The sequence below is a fragment of the Arvicola amphibius genome, chromosome X (assembly GCF_903992535.2).
Source record: "Arvicola amphibius chromosome X, mArvAmp1.2, whole genome shotgun sequence".
In the NCBI taxonomy this organism is placed as follows: domain Eukaryota; kingdom Metazoa; phylum Chordata; class Mammalia; order Rodentia; family Cricetidae; genus Arvicola; species Arvicola amphibius.
The window spans coordinates 112,215,793-112,237,716 of NC_052065.1; the positions used below are offsets into that span (position 1 = coordinate 112,215,793).

Consider the following 21,924-nt stretch of genomic DNA (forward strand, 5'->3'; position numbering starts at 1 on the left):
AGACTTTGGAACACTCAGCCCTAAATGAGTTGTCTCCATCAAATCCCTCCACTCAGGACTCATGGAACCCCATGAAGGAGGAGGCAGAAAGATCAGAGAAGTAAAGCAGGCAGCCACTAGAGTTCTTACCTCCATAAAATCTTCAGACTAAGGGGGTGAGCTCCTATCTCCTCCTGCCTTATATTCCTCTCTCCACCCAGCCATATCACTTCCTGTCTCCACCTGCCTAGTGCTGGGATTAAAAGAGTCAACCAAGTGCTGGGATCAAAGGTGTGAGCTCTCGCTCTCTCTCTCTCTCTCTCTCTCTCTCTCTCTCTCTCTCTCTCTCTCTCTGTCTCTGTCTCTCTCTCTGTCTCTCTCTGAATCAAAGGTATGAGCTCTGTTTTTCTCTGTCTCTCTCTCTCTCTGGTTTTACGAGACAGGATTTCTCTGTGTAACAGCCCTGGCCGTTCTGGAACTAGCTCTTGTAGACCAGGCTAGCCTTGAGCTCACAAAGATCCACCTGACTAGTGTCTCCTAGTGCTGGGATTAATGTCAAGTGCCACCACTGCTTTTAGACTGGTTAAATCTCCTGTAACTCAGTGTGGCCTTAAACTCCCGATCTTCCTGCTTCTACTTCTCAAGTGATGGGATTAAAGGCGTACGCCACCACTGCCTGGTCTCTATGATTAACTAGTAGCTAGCTCCACCATCTGATCTTCAGGCAAGCTATGTTTGCTAAAGTACAAACAAAATATCACCACAAAGAAAAGAGGGGTAGAACTTGGAGGAATAGAGGGAAAAACTATAATCAGGATATATTATGTAAGAAAAGAATCTATTTTCAATAAAAGAAAAAATAACAATAAATTAATAAAAATAGTCTACCCTTAAACATAGACTACTCTAGATATAATAATTTCAAAATTTAAGATATCATAATTCCAAAATATAAGATATAATTTCAAAATATAAGATATAGTAATTTCAAAAGTAATTCTTACCAATTATCCTTACTGATTCTTTCCTCACCTTTTTCGTTTTTTTAAGTAAGAGCACTGGCTTCAAAGCATAATCAAGAGAACACATTAATGACCAAATATTATACCTCAGGGCTACACAGCAACCGTAAACAGTTAATATGCCATTCCTGAGGATTATGAAAAATAAAAAGCAATTATCACAGATGATATAACTTTGGGCTGAATGGCAGCTTCAAACCAAAACCATTTTAATCACAGTGTTTTTGCAGAGTTAGAAAAACATTTTAAGAGACTGGGTGACTCTTCCTCAAAGTCATATTTATAAAAAGAGCCAAACTACCATATTCTCTATATGCCATATTTAATATGATGTTGTTATAAGAATCTTCAAGATCTACTTAAAATTTTGCAGGAAACAAAATTACTTTCAAAGAACACTCAATCCCTTCACTGAACAAACATTTCTGGAATACCACTATGCCCTAGGACTAGAGATTAGAAGATGAAATAGACAACTGTAGTTGGTTTTTCTAAGGTTACTAAAAAAAAAAAATTAACTGTCATAAGCAGTGCCCATTTAACCATCAGTAGTTTTGGTCAATATAAATTTGGGTTAACAAAAGACAATTTCCAGAAATAAAAACAGGTTTTGTTTTGATAAGACAGAGACTTGATACACAGTCCAAACTCAAGATTTTCCTGCCTCAGTCTCCTGAGTACTGGGATTACTGGGATTACATGCTTGGCATGTTGACATTTGGTTCTCTACTCAAATCTACATTGTTGTGTAATAAAATCCTACATGTGGAAAGCTTGTTAGAACTAAGTTATTCTAATTTCAAAGAAAGAAAGAAATATCAATTCTATATAAATGGATGTTTAAAACAAACAAGTCAATCCAAACAAAAATAAAGACCTTAAAAAGCTCAAATTTCCATAAACCTCAAATTCTGAAGGGCAATGTGAGGAGGTGTGGACTTGCAGTAGAGGTCTAAAAGCAAGAGCTAAGTTCTCTAAAAACAAAACAAAACAGAAACAAATATACTAAAACCCATAGGAAGTAGAGAAAGGAGGAAATTTTGTTCTCTCAGGATCCCTACACCTGTAGAAATTTGGCCAGGTTCACTGCCTTCATGCCCTAGGAAGGAAGATATAGTTAGTTCTTGTATGTAATAGGTTTCTGGCTGTTGATTTGATGTCTAAATTATTGGCCAGTTGTTGACATTAATGGAGATATTCCAGATTATGCTGAGTAACTACTTCCTTTTGAAAGACAAGGGGTATAGTATAACAGTCTTTTAAGCAGGCTAACTTTGCTTGAACACTGTTTAATGATATCCCATATGTTGATCAAACCACTTAATGATTTAGTTTCTTAAAGGTGCTGTTTGGTCCTCTGCAGAAGGGGGTAAAAATATCTCCCTTGGACTGGTATGAGGATTCAGTCAGAGTGCATGAAGACATACACAGTGCATGATAGTTTCTTTAGCAACTTTGAATTGCTCCACATTTTTCCACAGTACTTTGGCAGCTCTCAGTAGTGAGGAGCCAAAAACTAATTTCTGGGCACAAAAACGGTACTCGACAGCCTCTAACGCACCAGCTCATTTAAAAAGAGTAAAAAAGCCAGAGCATACTGAGCTGGGGATTCAAGTGAAATCTTATCAATAGGTGATACTATTAAACGAAAAACCTGGTAACCAAAACCACTCACATTTGAAGGATATTTTAAGTATAAAGTTGTTAAGAGTTTGGTGTGTAGCAAAATATTTCAAACTATCATGGTTTCTTCTAATGTTTTAAGCTTAAAACTTGTTTTTTTTAAAATCAGGGTAGTATGTAAGGTTAGAATTCTTTTGTTATGCATTTCTGATCTATTTATAGAACTTCAGTGACTAGTAAAAAGTAAAAAAAAAATTACATTTAACTTGTAAATGACCTTTGTCATGTGCCAAGATGAAGAAAAAACAATTTATTCCAACATAAAAAGCAGCAAACGGGACTGCAGAGACTGCTAAATGGTTGAGAGTGACTGCTGCTCTTGTAGAAGACTGTTTAGGTCTCAGCACCCAGGCGCCGCAGCTACCTGTAACTCAAGCTCCATGGAACCCAATACACTTTTCTAACTGCTGTCACTCACACACATATGACATACACTGACACAAACATAAATAATAAACAAACAACAAACAAGCAAATAAATAATAGTAAACATTATGGTGTATATACACTCCAAGTTTTTCTAATAGGGGCTATATAAATAATAAAACAATGGCCATCATTTATCACATATGTCCAAAACAATACTAACCCACTTGAGCTTTTTGAGTCCTCAAAACTCTCCTACTAATTATATTATTTTCACAGAACAAAAGTCTAACTTGGATCAGACTCAATCATTTAAATTCTATCTTTAAAATGCAGGGGCTGGAATGTGACCTTAGACAGCTTGATTCAAGGCTTTCAACCACTTTGCAATATTGCCTCCTTTCTGGACAAGGTCTTAAAACACTGCAAAAGTTGAAGATTCAAAGGTTTCATTTCTCTGGAGATTTTACATATGAATCTTTATTTCATTCCCAGGCTATGGCATGTCAATTACACATGCATTGTAGCTATTAAGGGCCAGCCAGAATTCAAAGCCTTAAACAAGTTTAGTCCAACTCATGAAGCAGCATTATTTGCCTTCACTTTGCTGCTCATGCATAGACCAGCTACTGTTATTTCCTAACCATTGTCTTTCAATGGTTTTTGAACATAAAATCTCAAAAGTACCTTGTATATAAATACAGGAGCAAGCCTTGCAATTTCAGTATCTGTCACTTAGAAATAACTCTTTAGATAAAAGGTGTGTAATTCCCCCTTAATTAGCATGCTCAAATATAATACTTTAATATAATAATGCCATCTTGGAGGTGATAGAATACAAGGAACTTATTTGCCTTTATTACGAAGAGTCTAGGTGTGGAACAAGTGTGTCTTATAGCTGTGTTTCTTCCTCACCTTAAGTGGTCACTTCTTACAGCTCCCCATGTTCATTTGCTTAAAAGCTTTCTTGCCCTTCCAATTTTGCTTCTTATCTATGCTGAACAAAGAAGCCAGGTTTCTTAAAACTGTAATTGCAAGGTCAAAGAAGAACGGGAATTTGGGAGCACTGCCAAAGAGACGTTATGATTTTATTTTGCACTTTGTGGTACTTTTTCAATTGTTCAGGTGTTTTTAAAAGGCTTATTTCTTATGTTCAGCTCTATCTGAGAACTGTCATTAGTGAAGCAATAGCTGCCAGATAAGTGTGCTACTTAATAATCTTCAGTATCCTGGGACTACTCAGCCCTTCTATGAATCTCAGTCTCTGATTTCAAAGTGAAGATACAATACTATTTCAGAGTGGGCATATGCCTACAAAAACAACTACTGAGATCAGCCTTAGGGATTCGAAGGAAAAATAGAGGACAAAATGTCAAAAAAAAGTTATTCTCTTTCTTCAACCATCAACTAGCTGCAAGATCTTAAGCAAGGATCTGTAGAGTTTCTGTGATTTTAGGGATTTTAGGAAGCTTTTTAAAGAATATTACAAAAGCCCAAACTTTATTTTCCTTATTTAGTCCCAGAAAGACATCATAATAAAAATACTGTCAATTATAAAAACTTATCTTTATATTTCACCAGGTTAGCCTTAGTCATTTCACCATAAATAGCCAGGCCAGATTAGAAGCTCAATATCCCTGGATAGCCACATACTCTAAACCCTAGGTCAGGGGTACAACCTGCACCCCCATCCCAGCCCCAGCAGCAGGCAAGTCTCCTGTGGGCTGGCAGCCTCACCACCATCCCCACCTGCAGAGGGCCCCCAGAGGCACAGCCTGTACCAACTGAAGGAAGAGGCAGCTCCATCACCATGCCTGGCTGCATCAGAGGGCCCTGGAGGCACAGCCCTCACCTGTGCCTGGAGCACAACCTGCATTAGAAGGCACATAGCCATACCTCCAACCTGCGCCAACTAGAGGAAGAGTAGTGGCACACAGCCACGGAGGCACAGCTCCTACCTGTGCAGGCTGGAGGAAGAGCACTAACAGCTAGTCACAGGAAAGACTACCACAGCCAGGCACTCCACCACCAACCGCAGTGGTATCAGAGACCACCCAGAAAGAGGCACAGGCTCCACCTGCACCAATTGGAGGAAAAGGGCCCCCGAGGCACAGATAACACCTGCACCAATTGGAAGAAGAATCAATGAATGTACCTATAGTTATCCCAAACCCAAACAGGTAGAAGGCAGTGCAAGAACACATTCAACAACATAAAGAGCAATATGGTTCTACAGCAGCAAGACCTGACCATCCCAACACAGACAAAACAGGGGGAAAAAACTGACCTTAAAAATAGCTTTATGAAGATTATAGAGGCCCTTAAAGAGGAAATGAAAATTTGCCTTAAAGAAATGGAGGGAAAAAACACAAAAAACTTGGAAGAAATAAATAAATCCAGGAAATAAAACCAGAAAAGCCAAGAAAAAAAAGAATCAAACAGGTGAAGGAAACAGTTCAAGACATGAAAACTGAAATAGAGGCAATAAAAAAACACAAATTGAGGGAATTCTGGAAATAGAAAATCTGGGTAAACTAACAGGAACCACAAATGCAAGCATAACCAACAGAATACAAGAGAAGGAAGAGAGAATCTCAGGCATTGAAGACACAATAGAAAAGTTAGATTCATCAGTCAAAGAAAATATTAAGTCTAACAAATTCTTAAGACAAAACATCCAGGAAATCTGGGACACCATGAAAAGACCAAACCTAAGAATAATAGGGATAGAAGAAGGGGAAGAACTCCAGGTCAAAGGCACAGAACATAGAAGAAAAGTTTTCCAACCTAAAGAAGGGGATACTTATGAAGGTACAAGAAAATTACAGAACACCAAATAGTCTGGACCAAAAGAAGTCCCGCTGCAACATAATAACCAAAACACTAAATATGCAGAAAAAAGAAAGAATATGAAGAGCTGCAAAAGAAAAATGCCATCTAACATATAAAGGCATACCTATCAGAATTACACCCGACTTCTCATTGGAAACTATGAAGGCCAGAAGGTCCTGAGTAAATATTTTGCAAACATTAAGAGACCACTGATGCCAGACCAGACTACTATACCCAGCAAAGCTTTCAAACACCATAGGTGGAAAAAAAAGATATTCTGTGACTAGACCAGACTTAAACAATATGTATTCACAAGCCCAGTCCTACAGAAAGTACTAGAAGGAAAATTCCAACCCAAGGAAGCTAACTGCACCCACAAAAACACAGGCAACACCAAAACCCAAAGAAGGGAAATGCAAACACACTACTATTACCACCAAAAAAAACCAGAAAATAACAGAAATTAACAATCACTGGTCATTAATATCCCTTAATATTCATGGACTCAACTCACCTATAAAAAGACACAGGCTATTAGAATGGATATGAAAACAGGACCAATCCTTCAACTTCAAAGACAGACATTACCTCAGTGTAAAATGGACCTAAGAAACAAGCTGGTGTAGCTATCCTAATATGTAACAAAATAGACTTCAAACTAAAATCAATCAGAAGAGATGGAGAAGGACATTTCATATATATCACAGGAAAAACCCATCAAGATGAAATCTCAATTCTGAAGGATACCCACATTTGTAAAAGAAAACTTACTAAAGTAAAGCAAACATTAAACCCAAAAAACTAACAGTGGGAAACTTTAACACCCCACTCTCACCAATGGACAGGCCTGCCAGACAGAAACTTAACAGAGAAATAAGGGAACTAACAGATGTTATGATACAAATGGATTTAAGAGACATCTATAGAACATTCTACCCAAACAAAAAACTTGACTAAAAAAGATATACTTTTTTCTCAGTACCTCATGGAACTTTCTATGTTGCTTAATAGCAACATAGACCCACTGTATGCCTAAAAGTGGGGCAAGGTACATGGCTCTCAGAGGCAGCAAACAGCTCTGCCATGCTGGACTGGGCGGAGCAAGCGGGCAGGGCCTCTTTTGCCCTAGCAACACTGCCAATTAGGTTTTTAAAAAGCGCTTAACATTTTAAGAAGCAGTCCTGGTCAGAAAAGCATTAGAGATATGCAATAAAGACAAATCCAGATAAAAAAGACCTCTAAATGGGTCACAGTGTTAGATAGCAGGCTTGGGAGAGAGAAGGAAAAGAATATAGAAAGTTATAAAAAGAAGCAAATGGTTTTTTAAAAACTAAAACAAAGTCTAAAGAGACAGAGTAAACTTGCAGAAAAAGTAATAGGAATAAAGAAAAATAAGCCATGTAAAAATGGGATATACACAGAGAATCTGGATTATGTATATTATTGTGTTTTTTTAAAATTTTTTGACAGCAGAGAAACATTTGATTCTGGGGACTGCTAAGCTTAACCAACATATATGTTTTAAAGGCTCCTTTTCTTCAAAATTTGGGTCTAAGGATATGTTGCTTTAGAAAAGAGGTTCTCCAGACCCAAAAAGATGAACATGGATGTACTCACTCATAATCGGTTTTTAGTCATAAAGGACATAGAGCCTATTAATTCGTGATCCTTGAGAAGACAATAAGAAGGTGAAACCAAAGAAAAACATATTGGAAGTAGACAAATTTGCCGGGCAAAAATTGGGAACTTGGGGGTGGGTAGGGTTGGGAGCAAGGGGAGATGGTGAGAGAAAAGCGTGAATGGGGAGGATGGGGAGAGCTTGGGGGAATGGGATGCTTAGGATACAGGAAGGGTGGATATGGGAGCAGGGAAGCATATATCCTAATTAAGGGAGCCATCTTAGGATTATTAAGAGACTTGACTCTAGAGGGGTTCCCAGGTATCCAGGGAGACGCCCCCAGCTAGTTCCGTGGGCAGCTGAGGAGAGGGAGCCAGAAAAGGCCAGATCCTATAGCCATACTGATGAATATCTTGCATATCACCATAGAACCTTCACCTGGTGATGGATGGAGATAGACAGAGCCCCACATTGGAGCACTGGACTGAGCTCCCAAGGTCATGACGAGGAGCAGAAGGAGGGAGAACATGAGAAAGAAAGTCAGGACCATGAGGGAACCTTCATCTGGCGATGGATGGAGATAGAGAGAGCCACACACTGGTGCACCGCACTGAGCTCCCAAGGTCCAAATGAGGAGCAGGAGGGAAAACATGAGCAAGGAAGTCTGGACTGCGAGGGGTCCTCCCCATCCACTGAGATGGTGGGGCTGATCTATTCGGAGCTTACCAAACCCAGCTGGACTGGGACTGAAAAAGCATGGGATAAAACCGGACTCCCTGAACATGGTGGACAATGAGGGCTGCTGAGAAGCCAAGGACAATGACACTGGATTTGGATCCTACTACGCATACTGGCTTTGGGGGGGGGCGGGGCTGGCCTGTTTGGATGCTCACCTTCCTGGACCTAGATGGAGGGGGGAGGAACTTGGACTTCCCACAGGGCAGGGAACCCTTACTGCTCTCTGGATAGGAGGGGGGGAGTGGAGGGGGAGGGGGGTAAACGAGAGGCGGGGGGGGAGGCGGAAATTTTTAATAAAAAAAGGAAAATAAATAGAAAAGAGGTTCTTCTTTGGTTTCCACAGAGGATGAGAACCTGTGGATTCCTTACAGACTAAAGTCTGCAGGACACAGAAGAAAGCAACTGATGGACTTTGCCATTACAAGTCAGAACAGATCTTCAAACTTCCTGCTTCACGGAAAAGTCTGCTGGATTATGGGCCTGTAGGCTGAAGATGGGTGCCCCAACAATACAGAAGAACACTGGGTGACTGTCTAGGCAGTGAGATGTCTGTCAATTCTAGAGTTTTGGAAGTTGCTTACAAGGTACTTCCTGTTTAGCTAGTTAGGGAGAGGTAGAAAGGAGGGGTGAGGAATGGAAACATGAGGTGTGGAGATGGTTGAGTTGGAGAAGAACAGAAGAGGGAGAGCAAGGAGAGAGATATCTTGATAGAGGGAGCATTTATGGGGTTAGGGAGAAATCTGGTGCTAGGGAAAATCCCAGGAATCTACAAGGATGACCCCAGCTAAGACTCCCAGTACCAGTAAAGAAAATGCATGATCTGGCCTTCCCCTGTAATCAGATTGGTGACCACTCTAATTGTCATCACAGAACCTTCATCCAGTAACTGATGAAAGCAGATGCAGAGATCCACAGCTAAGCACTGGGTTGAGATCCTGGAGTCCAGTTGAAGAGAAGGAGGAGAAATTATATGAACAAAGGGGTCAAGATCATGAGCGGAACCCATAGAGACAGCTGACCTGAGCTAGTGGGATTTCACTGACCCTGTACTGACATCTGGGGAACCTGTATAAAACAGAACCAGGCCCTCTGTATGTGGATGACAGTTCTATGACCTGGACAATCTGTGGGCCCACTGGCAGTAGGATCAGGATTTAGCCCAAGTGCAAGAACTGGCTTTTTGGAGCCCATCCCCAATGGAGTGATACCTTGCTCAATTAAGATACAGGGAAGAGGGACTTGGTCCTGCCTCAAATTGATATGTCAAACTTTATTGACTCCCCATGGGAGGCCTTACCCTTTCTGAGCAGTGGATGGGGGGAGGCTGGGTGGGGAAAAGTTGGGGAGAGCTGGAGGAGGGGAGGAAGAAGGAACTGTGGTTGGTATGTAAGATGGGAAAAACTTTTAAATAAAAATTTTTTTAAAAGGAAAAAAAGTTCAATATCATCCTATGGACATACTAAGAAAACAGTATGTCAGTATAGGCAGAACACATTCCACTTAGAAAGCAGATGAAGAAAGGTACAAGTATCTGTTCATATGCATAAAGCATGTTCTTTATGTGACAAACACAGTTTTATATAATAGTAGTACATAAGCAAAGACACTATGACACATCCACAAACATTTCAGAGAGATTTGGGACAAAGGAAGTGGTCTTGTTTGGACAAATTTCCATGAGACTCTCTAAAAAAGTTGACACATGATATTCCTAATGATTGGGAATTATGAAACATTTTTATATATAAGATTAAATTAAGATAATTACCCTGTCAGTTTACAAGTTCAGCATTTGTTTCTAAAGGCATTTGAAATTTACACTTGGGGACTGGAGAGATGGCTCAGTAGATAAGACTATTCTTTCAGAGGTCCTGAGTTCAATTCCCAGCAACCACATATGGCTCACAACCATCTGTAATGAGATCTGGTGCCCTCTTCTGGCCTAGTAGGTATACATGCAGAAAGAACACTGTATAGATAATAAATAAATAATTTTTAAAAAATGAAATTTACATTTCTAGCAATTTTATTTGGAGACAGGGTCTCATTTAGCCCAGATTGGCCTTGAATTCACTATATAGCTAAGGATGACCTTGAACCTCTTCTGGTGCTCCTGGCTCTATCTCCTAAATGCTGGGATTACAGGCATGTATCATAACATCCAGGTTATGATGCTAGGGACTCAACCCAGGGCTTTATGCATGCTTTAAAAGCACTCTATCATAAACACCTTCAGTAATGTAGCAGGATACAAGATTAACTAAAAAAAAGTAGCCCTCCTTTACAGATGACAAATGGGCTGAGAAAGAAATCAGAGAAACATCACCCTTCATAATAACCATAAAAAACATAAAATATCTTGGAGTAATTCTAACCAAACAAGTGGAAGACCTGTATGACAAGAATTTTAAATCTTTGAAGAAAGAAATTGAAGACACCAGAAAATGGGAATATCTCCCATGTTCTTGGATAGGTAGAATTAACATAGCAAAAATGCCAATCTTACCAAAAGCAATCTACAGATTCAAAGCAATGTCCATCAAAATCCCAGAAAAATTCTTCACAGACCTCAAAAAAAACAATACTCAACTTCATATGGAAAAACAAACAAACAATAAAACAGGATAGCCAAGACAATCCTGTACACTATAAGAACTTCTAGAGGCATCACAATCCCTGACTTCAAACTTTACTACAGAGCTACAGTACTGAAAACACCCTGGTATTGGTATAAAAACAGGAGAACCAATGGAACTGAATTGAACACCCAGATATCAATCCATGCACCTACTAACACCTGATTTTCGACAAAGAAGCAAAAAATATAAAACGGGAGAAAGCATATTTAACAAATGGTGCTGGCATAACTGCATATCAACATGTAGACGAATGAAAATAGATCCATATCTATTGCCATACCACAAAACTCATGTTGAAATGGATCAAAGACTTCAACATAAAACCAACCACACTGAACCTCACAGAAGAGAAAGTGGGATGTACACTTGAACGCATTGGCACAGGAGACCACTTCCTAAATATAACCCCAGTAGCACAGACACTGAGAGAAACAATTAATAAATGAGACCTCCTGAAACTGAAAAGCATCTGTAAAGCAAAGGACATGGTCAACAAGACAGTCAACAACTGTGCTCAGCATCATTAATCATGAAGGCACAGTTGTTGACTATCCCCATGTCTCCTGTTTATTTTGGGTGCAGAGGTGGGATCATAGGTATGACAGGCTATCTCGAACTCACTAGTAGCTGAGGATGAACTAGAACTTCTGATCCTCTTGCCTCTACCTCCCGAGGGCTGGAATTACAGGCATGCCTTTTTGTCCATTTAAAACAATTGCTTTATAATTTCCTATGTACGGGTGTTTTGCCTACACATATGTATACCAAGTATGTGCCTGGTACTCTTTGGGGCCAGAAGGAGTCAAATGCCCTGGAACTGGAGTTCCAGATGATTATGAGCCATCATATGGATGCTGGTATTAAATCAGGGTCCCATGGAAGAGCAGCCAATGTTCTTAACTACCAAGTCACCTCTCTAGCCCCTGCCCATTTTTTTAAAACTATGCTATTGTTTTCTTGCTTCTGAGTTGTTTGAGTTTCTGATATAGCTATTAATCTCTTATAAAAGATAAGATTTGCAGGTATTTTACCCCAGTTTATACTTTATTCTTCTCTTCTGATAACTGTTTCTTTTACCGTTCATTAGCTTCTATGTAATCTTATTTGTATATCATTGTTGCTATTTGTGCTTTTATCATCAAAAAAAGTTACTGACTCAATGCATACAGTAAAAACTTGATTTTGCAGCATATTTAAAGCAGTGTCTATTAATGTGTTTTAGCTATACACATGAAAAAAGAATTTTTGAAACAGCTCCAAAATAAAAGTGTTTTAAACAAGTACTGGGGTTTTACTAAAAAGAAGAACAAACATGGTTTTCATGCAAAAATAGCAAAAAGTATTGCGGCTTCTCTTAGGATTTAAATATAAAAGTAATTTTCATATTAGTATCTCAGCAACTGTCAACATATATAGAATGTTTTTATTCATTATAACTTGTTTTTATATTTCTGAGACAAACTCTCAATATATTGCCAAGATTATCTGCAAAGTCCTGCACTCAAGTTAACAGTTCTTCCTTAGCCTCTCATGCACCTCCGTGATGGCTATAAATTTTTCTTTGAGAAACTTATTTTTGCCCAATAGCTACAGTTTATACTGTATATAGTTATACATAAGAAAATTTTTTGAAAAGAAAAATATGCTTTATAAATATTTTCTCTTGTATTTTTGGTTGTGAGCCTAGACTTTAATGGCTGATCCATTTCTCCAGCCCTATAGATATTTTCTCTAGTTTCTTATCTGTTTAGTATCTTGATCATGAGTTTTCTTTTTTCAAGCAGTATATTGATGGCTATAGTCAAAATGTATTTTACTATTTGCATTATAGTCATTTAAAAAATTTACACAACTTTAACACATTGCTCTTGTGTTTTGTAGAATATTGGAGAAATTATTTTTCTTTTATAATGTCTAACCCTAATTTGACAACCTCCAACTTTATGAAGCAAAATCTATATAAGAAGTTCATTACATTCAAGCACAAATGTCTAATCTCTGAGGTTTGGATTTAATGACAACATCTGGAACTTACCTAAAAGATATTCAGAGACTATACAGGTTGTAAAACCAAACATAATTGCAGTAAAAGGTGCAAGTATGTAAGCAAAGCAACCTTTTATCAATTTTCTTAAAGATGAACTTTGGAACTTGCTAAATCTGACTCTTTTTGTGTTGAGAACAGTATTTACTTCCTTTAATAAGAAAAATTATTCCCCAAATATTATATGTGCCTAGTGTACATAAAGACTACATTAGATTTCCAGCACACCTTCAAAGAATATAAAAGAACCAGGTTACTGTTCCAGAGATTTAGATATAACAACTGTCATTTGTTTTGCTGTCATAGTGTGGAATGGGAAAACACTTATTCATTGTTGGTAGAAGTACAAACTGGAGCAGCAACTATAGAGATCAGTGTGTTAGTTCCTCAAAAATTAAAAATAGACCTACCACATGATCCAACTATACTACTCCTGGGTATCTACCCAAAGGACTGCATAGCCTACTCTAGAGATAGCAGATCATTCACATTCACTGCTGCTCCACTAACAATAGCCAGGAAACAGAAACAGCCTAGATGCCCATAAGCTGATGGTGGATAATGAAAACATGATATATTTACACAGGGAAATAGTATTAAGCTATAAAGAATGATGAAATTATGATATCCACAGGTAAATGACTGGAACTAGAAACAATTATTCTGAGAGAGGTAACCTAGATCCAGAAAGATAAATCTCATATGGTTTCTCTCATTTGTGGATGCTAGATTTGAACCTTCAGATATGTGTGCTTCAATTGGAATGATCATAGAGGTTAAGAAATTACTAAGGAATCATGGGGAGGGGGTTTCATATGAGGGGGGATAGAATCACTGGTATAAAGAGTTAAAATGTGATAATGGAATAGAAAAGGTTAAATTGTGGTGGAAAAGAAGAGGACAGGAAAGGGGAGGGAATGTGTGAAAGAAAAATAACACAAAACACTTTTTAAAAGTCTTGGAAAATTCCTAGTACAGAAACTTCCTAATAGATACATATACACAACATACAAAGAGTTAAAATGGAGCGACACTATTGTTGACAAAGGTTTCTGCCCAACCTGGTCCCACAGCCATTCAGTCCCAAAGAAACACACAATGCCTACATTAATTATAAACTGATTGGCCTATTAGCTCAGGCTTCTTATAACTAACTCTTACATCTTAACTCATAATTCTTGTCTGTGTTAGTCAAGTGGCTTGGTACCTTTTATCAGTGAGGCATTCTCTTCTTGCTTCCTCTGCATCTGGGTGATGACTGCAGACTGAGCTTTTCCTCTTCCCAGAATTCTCTTGTTCTGGTTGCCCCACCTATACTTCCCTGCCTGGCTACTAGTCAATAAGCATTTTATTAAACCAATACAAGTGACAAATCTTTACAGGGTACAAGTTCATTGTCCCACAGCACACTATAACAGGGCAACAATGCTCATACTGGACACAAAGGCTAAGAAAAAATGTCCAGTGCCATGAATGGGTTGATTTTTTTGGAACTGTTGGCTAAAAAGGTCCCACAGACCTCCCCACAAACATTACAGGCTATAGCCCTTGCTCTTGGTTACCCTCCAGAACTTGTATTGCTGATGATACCACATACTTGAGTTAAAGAACATGAAGAAAGCTGGTACTGACCTAGAAGCTTCACCTCTATTAGCTAGCTTTTACAATAATACTATGCATGCTTCCAGAAGAGAAAAGTAATTACCAATCTTCCTCCACTGCGAACCCTGTGAACTACAATATATGAGTGACCTGGCAACACATGCCCACTGGTTCATAGCAGCAAGAATAACATGGGCGTATCCAGATACTTTCTGGTTAATTTTTGAGTACTGTTCCACAAGGTAAAACCCATATTTGGCACCCTTTCTCAGACCAGAACCTATATCTAGACAGGTCATAGGCCCCAGAGGAAACCCTACTACTATAATTCTGCTAAACTGACATAGTACTATACCGATTTTTAATGACTTATCATTATACTCACAGATCAATACATCTCTCAGTCCTCTGAGAAGCTTCTATTTGCGGTAGGTGGTGATTACCACAAAGACTACAACTAATCAAGGTGCTGAGAATATAAGCTTATGAATGATGAGCCAAAAGTGGAATATATATTGCACCCCTCCTACCAAGGCTCGGGGATTAATTACTATACAAGGGTCAGGAAGAGTCTAAGAGTCAGAGACAGTAAATGACTACATGAAATATGTCGTATGAACACAGTGGGGCAGCTGCACACATAAACTCATAGTGATTGTGGTAACATATACAATAAGCTCTGTGTAAGCTTAAGCCATTCCAAATTCCAGCACGGAGAAGGAAATCTGGCACCAATTCCCACCCCTAGTCATCAAGCTATTAGCAACTGTTAGCTGCTGCTACAAGAGAGAAGCCATTTTCTCTAAGAGCACAGCCCTTGTAAGTCAAGCACACTTGAGTAAAATGCTACACATCTAAGAGTATTTGAGTATCAGAAATTGATCTTGATAGCCTTGAAAAAAAAACAGACAAAAAGCTGAGTAAGAAAGGAGAAGTAGATCTGAGAAGAGTTATGGAATGAATATGATCAAATCATGTACAAAACTCTCAAAAAACTAATAAAAATTTTAAGAATTAGTATACCACCTATGATGCTACTGAGTATAAAAGGAATTATAGCAATACTTCCCAAAATCTCAGTTTTAACTGAGACTGCTCATGTGGTAAAGATAGTCACACTACAAGTCTGAAGTCCTGTGTTCAATCCCTAGAAGCCATGTAAATATGGAAGGAGCGAACCAAACTTACAATATGTCTTCTACCTCCACATGTTTACCATGGCATCCCTGCACTCATATACACATATCATGCACAAAAGGGTTTTTAGAAGAAAATGCAAAGACCTCATTTCCAGAAGTGTTCAATCTTTTATCATTGTGATATAATGTCATCTACATAAGTGTTGTGTTGGTTCACATTCGTAGCTATCACTGGATACAAGCAATCCATACACATGCCTGCAATTACCTTATTTTTGAAAAATAACACAAAAAAGTTTAAATTAATTCATTTAACACTATTGTTTATCAAATAGCTTGCTAAGCACTGAATATAAAGTAGAAACAAAACAGACACTGTCCTTCCTAGAACTTATGCTAAGGCCAAAAGGCTTGGGTTATTAAGATAATGATAGAGTGCATACCTCATGTGTGAGGTCCTGGGTTCAATACCCATCACAAACCAACCGAGCCTAGTTAGAACTATGGGTATTGTGAATAGTTTCCAACAAACCACCTAGTCTCACAAATTACTTTAATAATCCATATGACCCATTATGGTTTCATATGGGTAGGTAATCTAGAAGCAACTCCTTAGGCAAAGTCAGAGATGGCGGTCCCAGAAACTAAACAATCAATATGATATCAATCTACAAGTAAAAGGGCTCTAATTTTAGCCATACAATGAAAGAATATGTAAGCTACAATAGAGTGAGTTTTGGACCTGAACAAGCAAATAACTATCTATATGGCAATAAAAATATTGGGGAGAATTTCTAAGTTTCCATTACAAATATTTAGAATATAGACAAAACTTGGAGAGTAATATGATAAAGCTATACCATATTTGCTGACCATGTTCAACAATAATAGATCAACACCCCTCTCTCCATTCTGTTAGATACTTTGAAGCAAATGACAGAAACTATTCCCTTTCTATCCATTAAACATTTCAATATGCATCTTAAAAGGATAAAGACTTCTCTTTAAAACATAACCACAATATTATAGAGCTTAATAATTCTTAATTATTTCTAGCTGACATGTAGATTTCTTCGATTTCCTCAGTCTTTTTTTAATAATGTATTTAGTGGAGCAGTGCTGTGTGTTTGCTCACCATCGTGTCTGGGTGGAGGCCAGAGGACAATTTGCAGGAGGTGCTTCTCTCCTTCCACCTGGGGACTGAACTTAGGTTGATGGCATTGTCTTTTACCCACTGAGTCATCATCAGTTGAGATGGCTCTTTAAACCTCCTCCTAATGTTTATTTCTTGAGATTCATGTGCTGAAGAAATCTTGTAGAAATTCACACGGTTTGAATTTTGTGGATTGCATCATCATGATAATAACATAAGAATTATCATCTCCCTAGGGAACTCATTTATTTCACTAATGTTCACGACAGGTAGGTGTGAGGCACAAAGGGAATCTGGAGAGGCTGCAAGGACTAGTATAGTGATCCAGGATCCTAAGAGGGCTGATGGTCATACCAGAAATTCCCTGGCTCAGGCGCACAATGCCAGGTCCCATCTAGGGGACTGTCCAGCTAGCCTAGGTTGTATCTGGGGAATCACAGGGCCTGGTCCGGTTTTCAACAACATGCTCTCTAGCTGTAGCTTGCTGTCCCTTCCCTGGTAGGTGTAGCTACATCTGGGGATGAAGTCATAGTCTGGTGAGGGACCAGCTCCACACTAAGGGTGTGCTGAGGAGGATTTCCTTTCTGTACATGCCAGAGAGCTGGCAGGAGATTTCATAAAATAGGTTATTGGTCACATGTGAAACAGTGGGGTTCCTTTAGTATCCTTTCCACTATGATAATTTTATTGTTCACAAATTCTCTTAGTAGACAACTTTTCTATTTTCATTTGTCTTTTTATCAAACCATTCAAGGTAGCCTAGAATTCCTCACATTGCATCTTGAGTCCCTTAGCATGTTCTGGATATCTTTTCTTCCTTTTTGTTGGAAGTTAGGCTGCTGTTCTCTAATCCAATTGTGTCTTTACTGAACAAGCTGATTTTCAGGTTGGCAATGTTACTCATAGTATTAAAACCTGAATCACTGAGGCTTTTCTACTTTAGGATTAAATTATGCCAATCAGCTTTATTCTCCTTAATTGTTCTTATGCGGACAGATAAAGACAGGCTTTCTGGGTGTTTCAGGAGTCTTTGCTTTGTGAGGTCTGCAGACATCCCTGGAAGAAGACCTGAATGAAGATTCTCTCAATCTCTCTTTCATGGAGATCAAAAGCACATTATGAGAAATACCTTAAGGAAAAACATTCGCCAGGCAGTGGTGGTGGCACACGCCTTTAATCCCAGCACTCCAGAAGCAGAAGCTGGTGGATCTTTGTGAGTTTAAGGCCAGCCTGGTCTACAAGAGGCAGTTCCAGGACAGGTTCCAAAGCTACAGAGAAACCCTGTCTTGGAAAAAAAAGGAAGAAAAACATTCAGTGCGGAAACTGGGACCTACATTCAAGAATAAAGTCTCAAGATGTTCTAAAGTTCAGCTTTACTGCACCATACACATTATCTCTTGGTCTATGTGAGAATTTATACAGCTTGTTCCCTAGGTAAAACTTCAGAAAAACCAAAGCAAATGGAAGACCCCATAAATAAAACACTATAATAAGTCAACAATTAAAAGTAGGTGGATACCACAAATTATAGACATATTCAGTAAATATCAATCCCAAACAAGTTTTTTACACACACCATTAAACTGTTGAAGAGCCCTGGGCAAGGAAAAGGTATACTAATTAAGAGTCAGCAAGCATTCACTGAAACCAACCATGAAAGAAATTCCTGATTTTCCTTTTAGATAGAGTTATTGGCCTTGAATATCAAAGAATACTGTACACAAAAATCTAGATTAAAGCAATGTTCTAGTTTGGTTTGTACTGATAAAATAAGCACAACTAAGGCAACTTATAGAAGGGACAAATCTGTGTAATATTTTCTTCTGATCTAACAAATAAGGTTTGTCTGAAGATCAGAGTACAGAGCTAAGCCACCAGTTAGCCATAGAGGTCAGATAGTGGTGGCACACTTTTAATCCCAGTACTGGGGAGACAGAGGCAGAGGCATCTCTGTGTGTTCAAGGCTACCCTGGGCTAAACGACACTGATCTAGTCTAAGAGAGAAAAAGAGCCAGGCAGTTATGGCTCACACCTTTAATCCCAACACTAGGAAGGTGGAGACAGGAAGGGATATGACTGGGTGGAGAGAGGAATACAAGGCGAGAGGAGACAGGAGCTTAGCCCATAAAGTCTAAGGATTGGTAGAGAGGAGCTTGACCCTTTTCAGTCTGAGGATTTCATAGAGGTAGGAACTCTAATGGCTGGCTACTCTGCTTCTCTGATCTTTCAGCTTTCACCCCCTAATCTGACTCTGGGTTTTTATTATTAAGATCAATTAGAATTCACACTACAAATCTGGGTTTACAGTTCCAGAAGGCTAAGAGCCATCATGGCAGGAAAGAATGGCAGCAAGCAACAGCCATTAGCAGGACCAGGAAGCCAGCAGTTCACACCTTTAAACCTAAAGCATGAAGCAAACAGAGTAACTGCATTTAAGGCTTTTGATTTCAAAGCCTGTCCCCAGTGATGTACTTCCTCCATCAAGGCTGTACCACCCTAAACATTACTCCCTAAACATTACTCACTAGGGACCAAGTGTTTAAATGCCTGAAACTATGGGGAACATCTCTCATCCAAACCACCACAAACATTTATTTCTTATCTACTTCAAACTCTTAATATTTTAGATAAATGCATTGAAAATGTATTATACATTTCCAGATGAGACATAGTTGGGGAAGACAGGTAATATACTGGCTAGAAGGATTCAAAAATATTCAAATGGACTAGAAAAATAGATCAAATCTTAGCAGAATGAAATGTAACAGGAATAAATACAAAGTGCATGATAAGGGATTCATGGTTTAATAAGAGGCCACGTGAAACCTTACATGCTATCTGCTGATCACTTATACCAGGTAAAGCTGTGTCATGGTTGCCATCCTAGACTGACTGAACAGAACACAGGAAGAGGGGGGAGCTTTGCATGCACATTCTCATAGATAAGAACACACTGAAAACCATTATGTACTATCTGAGAAATAAGATTCAGAAAAGAATACCGATGAAGTAAAAGAGGAGAAACCAGTTTGGTGAATGTTCTGAAACCCATGTGAAAAGATAAAAAGAAATAAGGATGATCAACCCAGAGAAGACAAAAAAGCAATAAACAAACAAACAAAAATCTGCCTTCAAATGTTTGAAGCACTGTACATCAGAACAAGGTCTAAGAGCAGAAATCCCCTGATGGAATTTTTTTTATTCTCAATTTAATACGCTTAATTAACAACCGGAGTTTAGAACCTCTTCTGTGATAAAGAATTCAAACAGAAATTTAGTGATAAGCCTAACAAGGACATTACAGAAAGTTGGGACAGCCTACTTCCTAAAGTCACAATCCTTCTAAACCTCAGTTTTCACACTTTGCAAATTAAGGAGTTAGATAAGCTGGGTTCTTGGGTTCCTTCATTTAATCAACAAAGCATTATTGGTTGCCTACCACAGGTCAGACATTGCTAGGCAACAAGGAGAAAACAAAGATAAGAAAGACCCAGCCTTTGCCCACAGAGAAGTCATATATAATAGGTGAGTCAAACCTATGAAGAAACAATTTTAATATATAACTGTAACCAAAGCACATATGATATCAAGAAGGAGAGAAGAGGTGCACTCAAGTGTATGTAAAGAGATGAAGGGTGTTTAAAAGGCTCACTGGAATAGCCTTTTAGCTCTCTCTACACTGGGAACTTGCAGAAGGCTAAAGAAAATGAGTGCTTTAAAATACTAAATGTAAACAAAATTCTTCAGCCGTATGCATGAAAGTGGTTGGTATTTGTTTGTATGTGTGTATGAGCGTCCATGGGTATTTATTGTGGCATTGGAGGTTGAAGCCAGAGCCTTACACATGCTAAACAAACAATCTACCACTAAGCTGTAACTTCAGTCCTTCTTGATAGTTATTATAGACTGTCCAAACACAGGTATGACTCAATTAACAACTAAGACACACTCTAAGAAATGTGTACTATGCAGTTTTGTTAAGTGAACATCACTTAAAACTAAAAAGGCAATGATGTCATCAGGGACATTATCTTACAGGATCACTGTACTATGTGCAGACTGTTTTTAACCAAAAATATCATTATGCACCACGTGGTTGTAGTTCTTATAGGGGAATAGTTTGAAATCTAATTTTTAAATATTGATAAGATACAGAAGAGGTCTGTGTGATTTTTGTTTTAGGAATCCTAACACTTTACCTTGGTTACTTGAAGTAACCATATCTTTCCACATGCTCTAGAGGCCTCCTTTAATTTGATATAACACATTGGAACCATTAATTTTCCCAAGTGAAAACATAAACTGAAGCTTTGATGGTAGAGATAGAATAATAAAAACAAATAATAAAGTTTTATAAATGGAGGTGTTTAATTTAGACATACTATAATAGTTAAATAATCATGCTAAAACTTATTCATTACCTGATAGGATCTCTGGGAAATTAGTGGAGGCCAACTTTTATTTCTGGATTTAGTTTGTAAAGTACATGCAAAGTTAGCCCTTATATATAGACTAACTTTTCACTGAAGTCCATGTTTAAACTTTTAAGCTATTGTTCTTTATTTGGTATGTGCAAAACTATATTAGAATATGCAGCTTGAACACCTGAATCTGAAAATCCAAAAATGTTTCAAAACTCAAAAATTTTGAGTGTCAGCAATCATGCCACAAATGGAAAATTCTGTGTCTAATTTCATGTGAAGGGTACAAAGTGCAGGCACATAAAAACCCTATAAAATTACCTTCAAGTTATGTGCATAGGTCACATATTACACATAAATGAATCTTGTGCTTAGAGTCAGTTCCCATTCCAAAGATAATCCTATTATACATAGGAAAATATCTCTCCTAAAATGAAAATAACTCCTAAAAATTCCTAAATCTAAAATACTTTTGTTCCCATGAATTTTAAATAAGGGATATTTAACATATGCATGTAATTTTCAAGTGTAACACATAGAATAAACTCCCGTGACTCTCCATTTTACCTGGACACTTGAGTAGCAGTCCTGCCAGGATAATTATTGTATGCTCTAGTTATCTACCTACCCAATACAGGTCAAACTGGGTAAAATTCCCTGATTTTTAGTTTTTAAAAAAAGTTTCATC

At 38.3% G+C, this 21,924-nt stretch overlaps 1 protein-coding gene across 3 annotated transcripts in view; it reads right to left on the reverse strand.

Moving 5' to 3' along the window:
• The window catches only part of Wdr44 (WD repeat domain 44), a 107,132-nt gene that overhangs the window by 66,414 nt on the left and 18,794 nt on the right, over positions 1-21,924 (reverse strand). The gene's annotated exons all lie outside the window — the stretch shown is intronic.